The sequence below is a fragment of the Centropristis striata genome, chromosome 13 (genome assembly GCF_030273125.1).
Source record: "Centropristis striata isolate RG_2023a ecotype Rhode Island chromosome 13, C.striata_1.0, whole genome shotgun sequence".
NCBI lineage: Eukaryota > Metazoa > Chordata > Actinopteri > Perciformes > Serranidae > Centropristis > Centropristis striata.
The window spans coordinates 29,734,837-29,750,405 of record NC_081529.1 but is presented as its reverse complement, the minus strand read 5'-3'; positions in this window follow the sequence as shown (position 1 = coordinate 29,750,405).

The following is a 15,569-nucleotide window of genomic DNA, read 5'->3' as shown; positions in this document are numbered from 1 at the left end:
GTTAGTTTTCTATAATATTTAGTCCTGTTTTTTATCTTTTAGTCAATATAAGTTGACTGGTCTGGCCATAGTCATGGAAAAAAATGTCCATGACAAACATATTAAGTCATAGTTTTAGTTAACGAAATAAATTTGATTTGAATAACAATTATAATGTTGAATGGCACTCAGAGAGTACGGACCCCCACTTAGGCCAATCGGATTATGTCATTTCCCATGTTATGAAGTTGTATTTAATTGTTTTATTTCATCATATTTGTATTTTATTTTTCAAACCGTTTTAAGAACATGTTGATAACTGTTTCCAGTATTTGCATGACAATAAAGAGCAAAAGAAACTGATCAAGAGAGGCATGGAATTTTATTTTTCGGATTAATCCGGCACCACATGAATGCAGCACATATCTCACAATTAATGAAAGTGAAAATCAATAAATTGTGTATTTGCTCCTTGATATGGATCCACTCCAAAATGTGATGGGTTCTTTCTTTGCCAATGCTGAACCCTTCCACAAAGTTTCATAAAAATTGGATAAGTATTTTTTCTGTAATCCTGCTGACAAACAGACAAACTGCACCATAAACATAAACTCCTCAGGGTTGGTAATAATCAGTGAAATCATTCGGTCCATAGTTCCTCTCTGCATGTAGTCCGTACTCCACGGCAAATTTCTGCAACATGAATGTACATGAACATTCAAAGCCAAAAATGCTGATGATTATTAATCTATACTTGATGTGAGGTAAATGCAAATCTGCTGTGATCCAATCTGGAACAAAACCCTGCAGGACATCAGTCCTCCACATCATAACTCAGACATAATGCTATCTTAATAAGCACCTCTGCAGGTTCCTTATAAACAGACCATGGCTATTTCATAAATCAGAATTTCTAATGAAACAGAAAATATGTGTGTCCAGCAGCTTATGCTGTTTCAAACAGCTACCTCAGGAGGGAGCTGCAACTGCTCAGGATTCTGCTCTAATTTCAGTCACAGCAATCGGCTGCAGGCGCTGTCACCTGTCACCTTCTCAACCTGCTCCTGCTTGTTTGTGCCACTTTATCCCTGTGAGCACCCCTGATATATAATGTGCACAACAGCTTTGCTTGTAAAGTAAGAGATAGAGTGAAATAACAGCAGTCTGTCAGCATTTCAGGTCTTATTGTCTCTCTTTTGTCCCATCAGTCCCCTTTGTGTGATCTCCCTGCTGTGTTCTTTCATGACAGGAGAGTCAGACATGTCAACCTGCAGGACGCCTTCCTCCAGGTGACACGTTTTGTCTTTCTTTGCACTGTGCATATTGTGTGTCTTTGCTGTAAGAGTTCTTATAATGCACTTTTTTTGTGACAGGACAACTCTTTCATGTCCCTTTTGTAATTACTTTAATTAGTCATGCGAGGGAGCAGAGTTTCAGCTGCTGTCAGTTGAAGTCCACTGAATACAAGTGTCCTCGGAATATTTATCATTTTAATTTCTGCCGTTTCAATCAAGGGCTAGTCGGATAAAAGGTCTCAAATTTTTAGTCCTCCATTGATAGAACTCCTATTAAGCTGTTACAGTGATTTGTGAGAAGTGTTTTAGAATTAAGGCCTTCTCTTTCTTCCTTCCTTACATTAAACAGCAGCGTGTTGTCCTCTCTCTTTGAAATGTAAATAATTTGACCGCTCCCATGGTAACACCTCCCATGTAAACAGCCTGAGCGCCGTGCACCAGCCCTCCACCGATATGAACTTTGTTTAGGGGTAGAGTGAGAGAGGGAACCACTTCAGAAGACATAACTTTGAAAACCCCTTTCATGTTGTGGAAAAGCGATGAACTTCTGTTGTAGTTTATTGCCGGTGTGATTTTTAAAAGCGTCCCCCCCGGCCCTTTGAAGTGAGAACAGGTCTGTTTTTCCTCTGCAGTGGTGTCACTATGTCACTGCTCATCTGTTTCTTGTCTCTGATTGGATCAGATGGAAACCTGTTTCAATATCCAAACTGAACGAAAACGGGTTAGAATAAAATACACTGCAGAGGCTGTTCAGTCAAGCAGGTGTCATCGTCAGCTTTAACCCTCTATGATACGTTGCTGCCCTCAGACAACATACCCATTTTTGGCCTGTCAGATTTCTACAATGCATGTTTTTGAGTAATGCGATAATTTAAAAGAGAGGGAAGAGTATAGGGAACCACTAGCAATGCTTTAATTTGTCACATGACCTCCAGGAGGCCATATTGAAACCCTATTTTGCAGACTTTTCCAAAATTTTTGGTGGTGCAAAATGGCAAAGCTGTTTCGCTTTGCCATTTTGCACCACCAAAAATCACTCAAAAAGTAATTTCCTTCCCTTTTCCATCTGGAAAAAAAAATTCCTACTGATAGGTGAGTATACCTTCATTTTTGATAGTTTCATACACTTAGACTGTTCATTCATTTCAATGGGTCGTTGGTTCAATGGTACAATGTTCAGACAAGAAACCGGTTAAAAAAGTTCCTTTTATAATGATTTTAAATGTAAAATGTTTTGTATTGTACCCTGTTGAAACTACTGAATCTTTTACATGTGTTTATTAAACAAATTATGTTAAAATCAATTTTAAAAACTTTCTTTTTCACTTTTTTTTTTTACACAAACCCCAAAAACTTCCCAAAAAAATATGATAAAATTTCTTCAGATTATGATTATTTGGTGTATTTTAAGACACAAAAACACTCATTTTTTTTCCAAACTGGCATCATGATGCGTACCATAGAATGTTATAATTAGAAACTTTTGTTTTGTGTTTATTTTGGCGGCCCCTGTGGACAAACGTGGTAGTTTTTACATTTGCACCACTGCCTTATGTTGTAAAGATGCCAGACTCCCTTTAGAAAACTTATGATTTTATTGCAGCAGGGGGTGATAGTCTGTCTATCAGATCAGCGAAGCTTTCCTCTGTTCCTGGCCACTGGAGGAACCAATGCTGTCGGGCTTGGCACCTCCTGGCGGAGCTCTGACTGCAGGTCAAAGGTCGCTGCAAAGCCGTTCAGGGTCTGTCTGTGGAGGGCTGGTCACTGCCCTCCTGGAGTCTGAGCCAAAGGAGTCAAATAAATTTGCCTAATCTGATTTTGGAATTTGGAAGAATAATTTACTGATATTTACATATAGGTCATATAGAGGCATCACTATTAAAGTGAGACTGTTTCATTACCAGTTAAGTTCCTAGTATTAGTAGTCAGGCGGCTTGGGACCAGATTTAAGAATAAAGGGGACACGTCGGACAAAAGCACCAAGTTTTTTCCACATGCTCTCTATCACTATAGGTTTCAATTTTTGGTAGGAGCCACTTCATCAAGATTGTGGATCGGAGATGGCAGCCATATAAAGTCTATGAGAAACAATATATCTTCCAAGCCACTTAGAAGGTCAATCTTGGTGTCAAAATATACGTTTTATGTTGGGCAAAATGTATACAAGATCTGACAAGAGATTAAAGCTTTCCCTTGATTTTATTTAGCAGTGTATATGGCAGCTAATCCACACTCTCCTGTGAACATAGATTCCAAACATTTTCAACTCAGGATTCCCTGCTACAGCACTTGAAGACCAGTCTGGGTGAAAATGAACATATCTATTTGATCAAATAATCATCTAGTGATATTCTCAATAGCTTTAAATGATTCCTTGACCCAGAAAATGTAGATTTTGACACCAAGATTGACCTTTTGAGTGGCTTGGAAGATATATTGGTTCTCATAGACTTTATATGGGTGCCATGTCCGATCCACAATCTTGATGAAGTGGCGCCTACCAAAAATTGAAACCTATGGTGGTAGAGAGCATGTGGAAAAAATTTGGTGCTTTATTTAGCTAAACCACCTGACTATAGCTTTAAATGAATAGTGCAACATTTCAGGAAATACTAGTTTCCATACTGTCTTGCTGAGAGTTAGATGATAAGTTTTATACCATGCTCTATCAGTCTTCTGCTTTAACTCTCAGCAAGAAAGCAAAAAGTGTATTTCTCGAAATGTTGAATCATTCCTTTAATATGAATGCTTAGATAGTCCTGTTTCTATTAGCTGAGAGTAAAGGCCTTAGTGAATGATTGGACTTAAAAAGATTGATTCCTTCACTCCAAAAAACGCCCCCTCTTCAAAGTTAGCTGACCAGGCCATAATCGTAGTATCTTTCCTCACTTTTTACAGATTTTGTCATGCATGCCTTCATGCTGCTGAAGCCAGTGCTTCATTATGCTTTTATGGCCTATTCCGGTCAAACTCGCGCTGCGGTCACACACATCGAATTGTTCTCCTGACAGCTGTCTGTGCCTTTTTATAATAGCTACTTGAAACAGAGGAAGGTTTTATTTTCCTTCTGAGCATTATTTTTACTGATTCATGTGTCTTTTTATGATGTTATTTCAGCTCTGAGCGGGTTTAGAAATAGTCTCAAAGTGCTATTCTCAAGCATTTATATACCTAACATATAAACATTTTTATTGCTCGAATGTAATTTTGTGGGCAGGAGTAAGAAGGGGAAACAAAAAAGACACGCATTTTTTGATTTCCTTCCAATAAATGTTTGGAATTGTAATAACCTCTGGGACAGACAGCATGTTACTGTCTCATGTGGCTAGAGGATCCGGGTTGCTCTCTCTCTCTGTGGTATGCGTGTCCAAGGGCTTGTTACTCTTTGAGGTCTTGGTTTGTTTAATGAAGTGGTAATCTGTCTACACAGAGGATCACCCTTGAATCTTAAGTTCACTGTGTCAAGTGGCTCTGTTTATAAACTTCTTAGCGTCTCTAATAAAAATGGCTGTTACCCCCCCTCCCATGCTTGAGAATGGTATATCCGATATAATGATGTATTCCAGTGGCGTCGACTGTTCTTTCTCCTCTGAGATGCCACCACCTCTGGGTTTGTATATGTTCAACCCGTTGCTGACATTGAAACCTATGCTTGTGGCTCCGCTGTGCTGAAGGCCAAATGCAAATTGTATCCTAGTGGGCAGCTGGCAGGGAAGTCCACGCAGGCCAGTGAAGGTTGTGTTTGTGCAGCCATTTTTTAAGGGTGCCGAGGACTTTCCAGCTGCGGCGCTGCAGTTTGCCTCGGGACCATCAGAAAAACAACATTCGGGGACTGAAAACATGATCCACTCCGCAGTGTGTTTGAAATGTTAACTAAAGAAAACAAGCTGGCTAATGGTTTTGTATTTATATATTTTCTTTAGAGGCTTTGAAGTCAGATCCCACATTGCATGTCAGCCCCAGGCAACTCTGGAAAGTAGCCTAACTGTGAATGTAAAGACACCAAAAAAAGCTTGATTTGACCTCACTTCACAGATTTCACTAAAACATTTTCCTATCTTCATGCATCCTATCTTATTGCCACTATACCGGTGTCCTCAAGGCTGTTTGTAGAATGCATTTCTACGGTGGCCCTGAAGTGCAGACCACACCAGCAATTCAGCAATTCATTCTGGCGTGTTGTGGTGAATTTCTGGTGTGTTGTGTGAAATGCTGGCATGTTGTAGTGAATTGCTGGTATGTTGTGTGAATTGCTGGCGTGTTGTGATGAATTGCTGGTGTGTTGTGTGAAATGATGGTGTGTTGTGGTGAATTGCTGGCGTGTTGTGTGAATTGCTGGTGTGTTGTGGTGAATTGCTGGTGTGTTGTGGTGAATTGCTGGTGTGTTGTGGCGAATTGCTGGTGTGTTGTCTGGATTGCTGGTATGTTGTGTGAATTGCTGGCGTGTTGTGTGAATTGCTGGTGTGTTGTGGTGAGTTGCTGGCGTGTTGTGTGAATTGCTGGCGTGTTGTGGTGAATTGCTGGTGTGTTGTGCTCAATTGCTGGTGTGTTGTGGTGAATTGCTGGCGTGTTGTGTGAATTGCTGATATGTTGTGTGAATTGCTGATATGTTGGGTGAATTGCTGGCGAGTTGTGTTGAATTGCTGGCATGTTGTGGTGAATTGCTGGCATTTTGTGGTGAATTGCTGGTGTGTTGTGGTGAATTGCTGGTGTGTTGTGGTGAATTGCTGGTGTGTTGTGATGAATTGCTGATGTTTTGTGTGAATTGCTGGCGTGTTGTGGTGAATCAAACTTAAAATCACCTCAACCAGAGCTGTTTCTTGTCAGGGTAATGCAAAAAATGGGGTGCAGGAATATGAAAATCTGCATGAGAATTTTGTACACTGGGCCCGGTATAAAATATCTGCTGCCATTTTCCATTTCTGATCTACACAACAAAAACCTAGACAGAGCAGATACGACATGATTTCCTGCAGCTTGGATACAATGACGACGGAATGTAGCTGATATGCACTTATTACATATCAATGTAATCACAGAAGCTAATATCACATACTAGTCCAACAGCAAGAAGACCAGCTCTGCATCTGCCTGCTTGCCAAATACTAAAAGCCAGTCTGAGATTTACTCTTGTCGGCGGCCTCTTGCTCAGTCATTTTCTCCTTTTCTCTTCCTAGCTTGCTCCATCAACATCTTTTGCTTCTGCCATGATGTCTGCAGAGGCTGCTGAACCTGATTCTGTTTCCTGTTTGACCAGCTCCAGTTCTGACACAAACTTCCAGATCCACTCTTTCTGTTTATAACTTTCACAATAAAAGCCTTAGACAGAGAACTAAATTAATTCTGAGCATTTTCTGAATAAAGATTCACTGAAATAGCTTACAGTAGCTCAGGCTATACATCAACTTACCTCAGACAGACTCCCAGGCGCTGCTCTGCGTTAATAGGATCCTAGTAGTTGGTCCTCTGTCTCCATGAATCTCTTTGAAACCTTTTATTGTTGCAGTATGAATAGTTTTGATGAAAATTATTCGCCTGCAAGTATTTGGCATTTTCGCTTTGTTTATTCTTCACGCTCCCAGTGGCTAGAGGCCTTGGATTTTTAGGTTGATGTTCAATCCAAAGGACAAAATGTTGCAAACCATTTAATGTATGAATTAATCTGTCCACTAAGCTAATTACCAACATTTTTGTGGATCATTTGCTTTGTATCTCAGCATTGTTTCTGTACCCCATAATTCATTTAATTACAATACCCTATAATTTAAAAACGAAAAAGTACTTTGTGTCAAAAAAAATAGTCAAACCATGATTAATTTAAGCCTTTTATAAGGTTTTACCTCTTTGTTTTTAAGGATTCCTCTTTTGTTCCCCGTAACCATATTATTGTACCCCATATTTATTGTGTAATTGCCGTATAAATACGGAATAATTGCACTATAATTTGCGAGCTTTCATTAGCCTTTCATTTTATGCCCAAAGTCTTAAATGGCACTCTTTAAAAATCATTGACAAGACAATAAATTATTCTCTCCGTCATTCACAGCAAAGTCTACATTTTCTTTTTAATTCAAGCTAAATTAATATTCTTGATTCGTCATTTATGAGTGAGTTTGGAACGACTTATGACCAAAGAAATAGTCCCTATGAAAACAATCATCCAGTGTAACATGGACACTGTATCAAGAAAAACATTTTAAAATTTACATTTTTAATGTAATACACATCTGCAAACCTGTGTAAACAAAACCAAAATATCCCCATGGATGAAAACCACCAGAGATGCATGAGAAAATGTGTTTTTTGACAAAGTTTGGAGGCACATTTTGTGTTCTAAAGAAGATTCAGTGCAGTCTACTAGATCCTGTGTGTCAATGGATGTGTTTGTTTTGTTGTGTGTGTGTGTGTGTGTGTGTGTGCATGGGTGTGTGGGCTGGGGGGGTTATTACTGCTTCTTGTTGGTTGCGGCGCAGTCCTGTCTGTCCTGTGGGACATCTGTGGGTTGCGTGATGGGCTTTGTGGAACGGTGCTCTGTTAGTGGAGTTAAACAGGCACAGTCACGAGCTCTACCAGACGCCATGGGCACAAGTGGCCTTGTCTCTTTGAGGCTTCGTACACACGCACATATGCTGACATACTACAACATAAAAACACAAAATGACACTGATACACAAACATAAAGCACTTTTAGTCGTAACCACAGGCAGATATCCTGACAAGTGTTTGGGAATACTTAATGCCACGGAAAATGCTTCAATGTAGGACCTGTAGCATCGATGTTCTCTCTATCCTGCCCAAGCTGGCCAACTCTCAGAAAGCTGTGAATGAGTTGTCCTGCAGCTGCCAGCATTTTTGATCTTTATTGGCCTACCAGCACATGTTTGATACATCCCAACCACACCAGCGCCCACCATCCATTTATCAGTGATGTGTGCAGCCTACACCGTCTTTGAAAGCCTTTGCACATTAGCCAAAATCCTAGTTTTATTCCTAGTGTGTATCCAACACTTTAATAGCTGCCCTTTTTATAGTTATTGATTTATTTTATTTGAGGAGGGTGTGTGTGTTAGCGTTTTATCTCCGTCTTGCCCATTTGTCAAAAAGCGAGCCATAAAAACCTCCCTGGAGGTTTGAGAACAGAACATCCATTACGACAACCAACCATTTCGTTCAAAGCGATGCGAGATCCCACATAAGATGTGTAATTTGGTAGGAGATGAAGTGATATTGGCTGGTAAATGTTGTGTATCGGAGTGGTCACTGCACAGCTCACTCTTATTCTATAGTTGAACCGTTCTCCCACCTCATGTCAGACCCTGATAGATTTTAAATGATATTAAGGGCAGAGGAGGATAATGAAGACCAGAGTTTAAACGGGCAAGAGTGATGTTAAAAAGAGAGGAAAAACTAGGGGAGATCAAACAGCCAGTCTATTGACTTTGATGTTTGTCTCTTTCGTTCTGAGTTGTGGTAGTTTCAGACATTTTATTAGTCTTCTACCAAGACGCTTCATCTTGTCTTCCCGCCACCTATTTTTCACATGCAAATTTTCAGGTTTTACTGGAAAAAAATGATACTGACTTCCTTTAGGTTTTGTTCAATGCAAAAATCTAAGATGAAAGCATAAAGCCTCCTTCATCCTTTGTCCACAGCTCAAATGTAAGTTTTGGTGGAATATTCTATATATAAAATAGAGCCTGACTAATTTATTGATGGGACACCATTATCACTGGCTGATATTGACCTATCAAAGGCAAATTGGTATCTAGTGGTATCAGCGTATATATTGTCTGATATGCTTTAATATAAAACACTTTTTTTTTACGGAACATTATATTGCAGAAAACAATGCTTGGGGTGATTTAGAAATTGTGTCATATAGTATTTTTTATATATTTTATTTTTGTGTCTTCTTCTGTTTCCTGCCTTCTTTCTAAAATTGGTTGACAATGTAATGAATTGAAAGTATAATCTATAATAAAGTAGAAAAGAGTACCTTTGCATAGTTATATCTGTGCAAAATTGGCCGCCATATCAATATTCTGTGAATTCTCAACCTCTAAAATGATACAGACTTTAAAAATCCCATTTTGTATGAGTATCGTATGTATCTAACATAAAGGATGAATAACATTACCATAATACAATGTGCATACATCCACCTAATATTGTATTGAAAATACTATCTGTGTTTAATGGCTCTGCCCCCCTGTGTGCATTATGAGAAGAAGAATTGACTATAATGTGGTGACCTGTCAACACAACCTGACAGGAACGCTCTTCATGTTGTTGTTCAGCCTTGTTTTGTTTTCCTCCGTGCTCTGATTTTTAGGAACAAACCAGCGGAGGCACACACACTGAGATGCCAGCATGGGAGGCCCGGCTGGCTTGGCAGGCAGGCTCAGTCCATCAGAGCGGTCGGCCTTTTATGAGATTACATGAAAGAGCGGGAAATAACGACAAGCGTTTGATCATCTGAGAGCAAGCTGATTTACTGCCGAACCCAACACCGTAGCCTAGACCTGGCAGAGCATCACCTACGCCCGCCTGAGAGAAAGATGAGAGTGAAACAACACACCTCTCACACTTTCCCGCGGTTTACTGTGATGGCTTTAGGTAGAGGTTTGCTGCCAGGCCTCCTGGTCCTGTCCAACCACAAGGCTTTACCTTTACTGGGTTGAACTAATGAGCTAATGCAGAGGAAATCTTTAACTTGTATCAGACGGCCACGCTCAACGGAAAGGAATTAACAGAATTCTTGTCAAACTGAAAGGAAACGTCTGTTTTTCATTTCTGGGCATTATGTCATGGGATCACACTTCACTTTTGAAGTTGCTTCACCTGAGCGTGGTGGGATTATTTGCCACATGTTTGTGTTGATTAAATACTTGATCATGTTATTTGTGTTGGCAGTTGGAAACTTGGAGCGGTTTGTAAAGAAGCACCTGGCTAATTCTCAGCGCCAGTTGTTGCTGCTTGGGTTCAGCGTAGAATCGTAACAACTTGGTAATGTAAGTCAACAAAAGGCTATAAAATCTTCAGTCACACCAAATGATGTTTCCTAATACTTCCCCTCTGAGCACAATCTGACACATAACCATCAATGGCTGAGTCAACGTCAAGGCCAACAGAAAAAGCAACCAAACTGTGTTGTCATACCGGGAAGTTAGAGTTCACCACTTAGGATTAATGTATGTGCTTGGTAGCGGACGCTTCAAAGCAACAGCTGTGGGTTTGTTTGGTTATTTTGTTTAATATTCCAGCATATTCTCATGAGCTGACTGAGTGATCGATTTAATGTTGTTAAAAAGTCACATGGTCTCTGTTTTGATATCATGATCGCTGTTTTCAACATTTTCAGGATTGTGAAACAGAACTACTTGGTTCAGTTTAGGAAGGTTAGGGAAAAGACCAGGATTTGGGTTAAAGTAATTCCTTCCATATTTAAGAATTGGACATGGTTGCATAGGTCACATAGAAAGTGATGTAGACCGTGATCTAATTACATCTATCTATAAAGCAAGAAGGGTCTGTGTGTGTGTGTGTGTGTGTGTGTGTGCGTGTGCGTGTCTAGGGCATATCTCGCTGACTGTTAGTTAGACTGACCTAAGATTTTGTATGTGGCTTGCATGGCACGAAGGTGTGCATCCTCAATTTTGAAGATTTTTTAATTTTTCAAAATGTCATTATTTACGTAAGACGTGTTGTGGCATTGCACTGTTTCCGATCGGACGCCTTTTAGGGGAGCTCCACCCCATTGTGTGTTAGGCCTACACCTGGTCAGTAACACAATTCACTCTGGATTTCCACGCCTGACTCATCTCATCATCTGTCTTTCGGAGTTTCAAAGTGCGCTACAAGGTTCGATTTTCCAATAATATTCTAATAGTTTCCAGCGAATATCAATGTTCAATGTGTATGTGCTGGATTGTGTGTGTACCTTTTGAAAAGTAATTGTTTTATGCCGTTGCAGACGTTGTAGTGTGGCATGTAATGTACGAATACATACTTCCTACGGGCACTGCACTAGTATGAGTTGATCACAAGTTCCCTTAAAAATAACTATTTTGACTTTTAGTCTACCTCGCCTCTCTTCCTGCTTTGCTCCCATTCTTCCCTTCATAAGTAACAGCCACCTGAGGTTGTCGCCTCACAACAAATAAGCAACACCTCCTGACAACATGGATTTTCTATGAATTTCAGTGCATTATTATTTATAAGTATTCCTACGAAGAATGGATGAGAACAGCCTGAATGAATCCAGGATTGGTGATTGATTATGCAAAAATGTACCAAAAACCAACACACTAACGAGGGTTTAAATTGGTTTTGCCCTCCCCATGCGTGTCCAAAAGATAGACCTTTGATGAGCCAATGCCTGACAGGGATGGAGACAGACGAGAAAAGACAGAGACCCACTAGAAACCACAGTAGTCAATAGCATGCTTTACAAGAGACAAAACATTGAACAAAAGAAAAAAAATAGGATAAAGGAAGTATTTGCTTCAAAGGTCTTACTGTAAGTGCAATTTTCAAAAGGGCTGGGTTGCCCCCGTTCTGTAATTAAGTTCTTCACATTGGGTTTGTCTGGAATTAAAAGGACTATTGCCACTTTTCAACATGGATGTTTTTATATGTCTATGTTTGTCTGTGGTGAAGGATGAAAGGGAGATGCCTTCCCCTGTCTCCTGAAAAGTCTTTACACCAGTGGAAAGTAGACGAGGAAGAGACTCGGCAGTGTTTGAACTTGTGTCTCGTGCCATTCTTCGTCCTCAACCAGTCAACAGAGGTGGTTTCATTTTTATTGTGTGCCTGACACTATGATGCTTTTGTTTTCTGTCCATAAACTCTGTCCAGATGACTGTAGATGATCCCAACATGAGGACAATGTCATGAATGTCTCCTCTTGATGAGAGAATGGTTTATTTATCTTGTCAGACACTTACGGACCTTCCAAAGGCCTTCTTGATTAATTTAAGTCTGATTGATGTATCCTTTAAAGTAATCATATTAAATGATTTTTACACACATCTCCTCGATTGTCTTAAGTTTGACATCAATGCAGTGCCCTTTGCTCTGGAGGAAACTGCAACGACAATCTTTTTCAAGTGTCTTACAGGGTGAAAATCTGATGACAGTATTGAGACTAGTGGACTGTAAAGCATTATCTGTGGTTCCGTGGTTTCTTCCTCAAAGTACAGCTCCGGGGCAGCTCTCAGAGTTCAATCACAACCCCTGCTCTGCTTCCAAGACTACTCTCGAAATGACAATGATACACTGACGTCAGGCGCGGGTGTTTTGCTAAAGAAAACCAAGGCAGAAAAATAATAATGATACAATAAGACGCTGCTGATTTTCCTGGAAGCTGTGATTCATCGGAGCCAATGAATTGAAGCTTATTTGCTTTTCTAAGTCTTTTTTTTGTGTGAGCCAGACATTATGTCTTCCTGATGAAGGATAGCATTCTTCAAAGGCACTTAAGATGTATAATTAATAACAGAAATCAGTCATTTGAAATTACAGCAGGGGACACCCAGGTCTCTTTGAACCCATCAAATCTCTATGGATGACTTGTGGTCCTGTAATTAGCCAGGATTGAAGAAATTGGGTGGGGTCTGTCTACGATGTACCCACCACCTACCACAGGCACCTCCTTCCAACACCCTAGACTTAGAAGAAAAAGATATTCTTGACGCGCAAACATTTTTTTCTTCTTATTAACCCCAAAATGTAAGCTTGAAGTCATCCCCTGACAGTGATTTTCCCTCTTGGAAAACATCTCCTCATTCTGACAGCCATTTAAAAAAATTAAAAAAACACCACCAACAGTCCTCACCGGCATCCCGGAGGCTACTGACGGAGCCTCTCCTCATCTTTTCGCGGGGCTTTTCTGTCAGTCAAAGCCCTCAGATGAACCACAAGCCTCAACCAGAGTCTGTGGTAGTTGGTGTCTGTAAACTTCAAGTGGTGCAGCAGTTCACGTATCCCTCCACCCCTCTCTGTCTCTGGCCCCCATGGTTCGTACAGTGCAGCCATCACATGCTTGTCTAAGCTCTGCCAGCTTTGTTTACGGCTCTCCCTTCCAGCTACAACAGTCAAGAGGTCTGTCAGAGAGACAAGAGCTAAATATAGACCGGGCCTGTCATTATCAGGATCATTTGAGAGTAAAGCTGTTCCCATTATGTGATAAGCCAACAACCCAAACAATGGCATACAGTTTGTGGTGGGAGCATGACCTAACAGCAACGTAGAATTAAATATCTCTGATGTGCTTTGAAATGATTAATTTGGGGCTGATGAGACTTAAAAGTGCCGATGTTTGTTCTTGAGGATGCTTCCGTCAGTCAGCCAATACAACATGGCGCCATTGACGAAACATGAGGGCCTGTGTTGGGACAAAAAACCCCTCTGTCCTTCTTCTTGCTCCATCGTGTATTGGCCGTGCCATGGAGGTCTTGGTGAAAAACAGAGCATGTGGCCAGTCTCATGTTTCTCTCTACTCTCTGTGGGTGGTCCCATGGGGGGCCGTTTGATTATTCTGGGATAATCTTTTGATTACAATTCAATATGGCGCTCTTGGGAGAGAGTGAGCCAATGGAATTTCCTTTTTCTCTCCTGTGTGGATGTAAATGAACTGATTACATGAGCAAAAGCAGGCATCTTTTTCTCTGTCCCACCTTGAAGTCAAGAAGAGGTCGGCATTTGTTTTAGTTTTGCGTCTTCAGTGGATCTATCCCAAAATTGCTAGTACTTTTCAAATGTTTGGGAGTAGAAATATGAAAATAAATCAGAAAGTGTATCCATGTATGCATACTTGGCAAGATATTTTTGTTCAACTGTTCTGTTTGACGTGTGCGTCTGGGGAGAGTTTGGGCATTCAAGTAAGAGGTGATTTACAGGCGAAAGACGACACCGAAGCTTTGAGCAAAGATTAGTGAAATACCACCATATACGCAAGTAATTGGTCTGGATGACGCAATTATCCACTGGGGAAATTCAAAGAAAGTACATGGGTGCATATGTCATCATCATTCTTGTCGACTACTTCAGCCAAGTCGCTGCACCCAAGATCAGTAGCCAAGATTTTTACAACTTGGAGCACTGCCCTTGGTATTACCTCCAAGACATAACTGAGGGATTCACTGTCTGGCACTTTATACCGTGTGTTTCTCTCAATGTGTGGTGAACAGGTGCACCTGTCCGTGCAAAGTCTGGCAGGAATTTTGTTTTTACTGTGAGGCTGCAAGTCCCGGGGGGATATTAAGATGCAAGGATGCGATTGTGTTTTCAAACTATTTCCATTCTCTCCTCCACCCTCCTCACTGTCCCTTTCTGTGCCCATAAAGGGACAATGGATTAGCCTCCCCCATTTCCACATGACCTCATCTGTGTTTGATTTTTCTGCCTACTTGAAATTGGCCATGGGGTTAACATTGAGTCCTTTGATCAGTCTTGCCAGGAATTGGACTTGTTTATCTTGTTTATCTGATGATGGCCCCTTAATGGGGGGCATACATTTGGCAGGGGCATGCCTTGATGTGGGCCGAGATAGCTGCAGGACACAGAGAGAAGAGAGGACCAGGACCCTGTAATGGTCGGAGGTGAAGGAAAGACGATTGCAGATGTGGCTCCAGGGCATCTGAACCTTGTCTCTCTTTCCTCCAACACTTATCTGACCCCGTACAGATGGCCCCTCATCACCATCATCATCAAAAAGCCCAGATATCCAGCGTCTCTTTTCAACCTCAGCAGCTCCTCTCTGTAGCTCTCTGAGATTGACAGTTATTAATCCACATGCTGACTGTTTTTCTAGGCAGCTTGTAAGTGCAGGAAATGGCACGTAATCAACAAGCTTCTCAAATGAGATGTTGCCCCGGTCCCCTCTTCACTGACTTGCTGACGGAGATGCAGGGAAACGGTGCGGGTAGACAGCCAGGCCCCATCCCATCACTTGCCTGGCTCGACCTCAGCCCCCTGAAATGAAAGCTTTCCTCTCCTGCACCGCAGCTGGACTCCAGGGAGCCTGCAGAGGGCCTGTTTATTTGTGCAACAATGTAATCAGGGGGTCTGTCGTTACAAGACCTAGCCTTTGCACCTTCTTTCTCCCCACCAGCCCTATCCTTTCTTCTATTCCCATCAGCTCCCCTCCCGTTCTTTTACCATCTCTCTTTCACCACCCTCAATCTTTTTCTTTGAGCCTCATCATTATCCAAATCCTTTCACTGACCCTTGTTGACCTTAGGATTTGTTTGATGTGGTACTGGCAAGAAGAGGAGATGAAATAAAGTTGAAAGT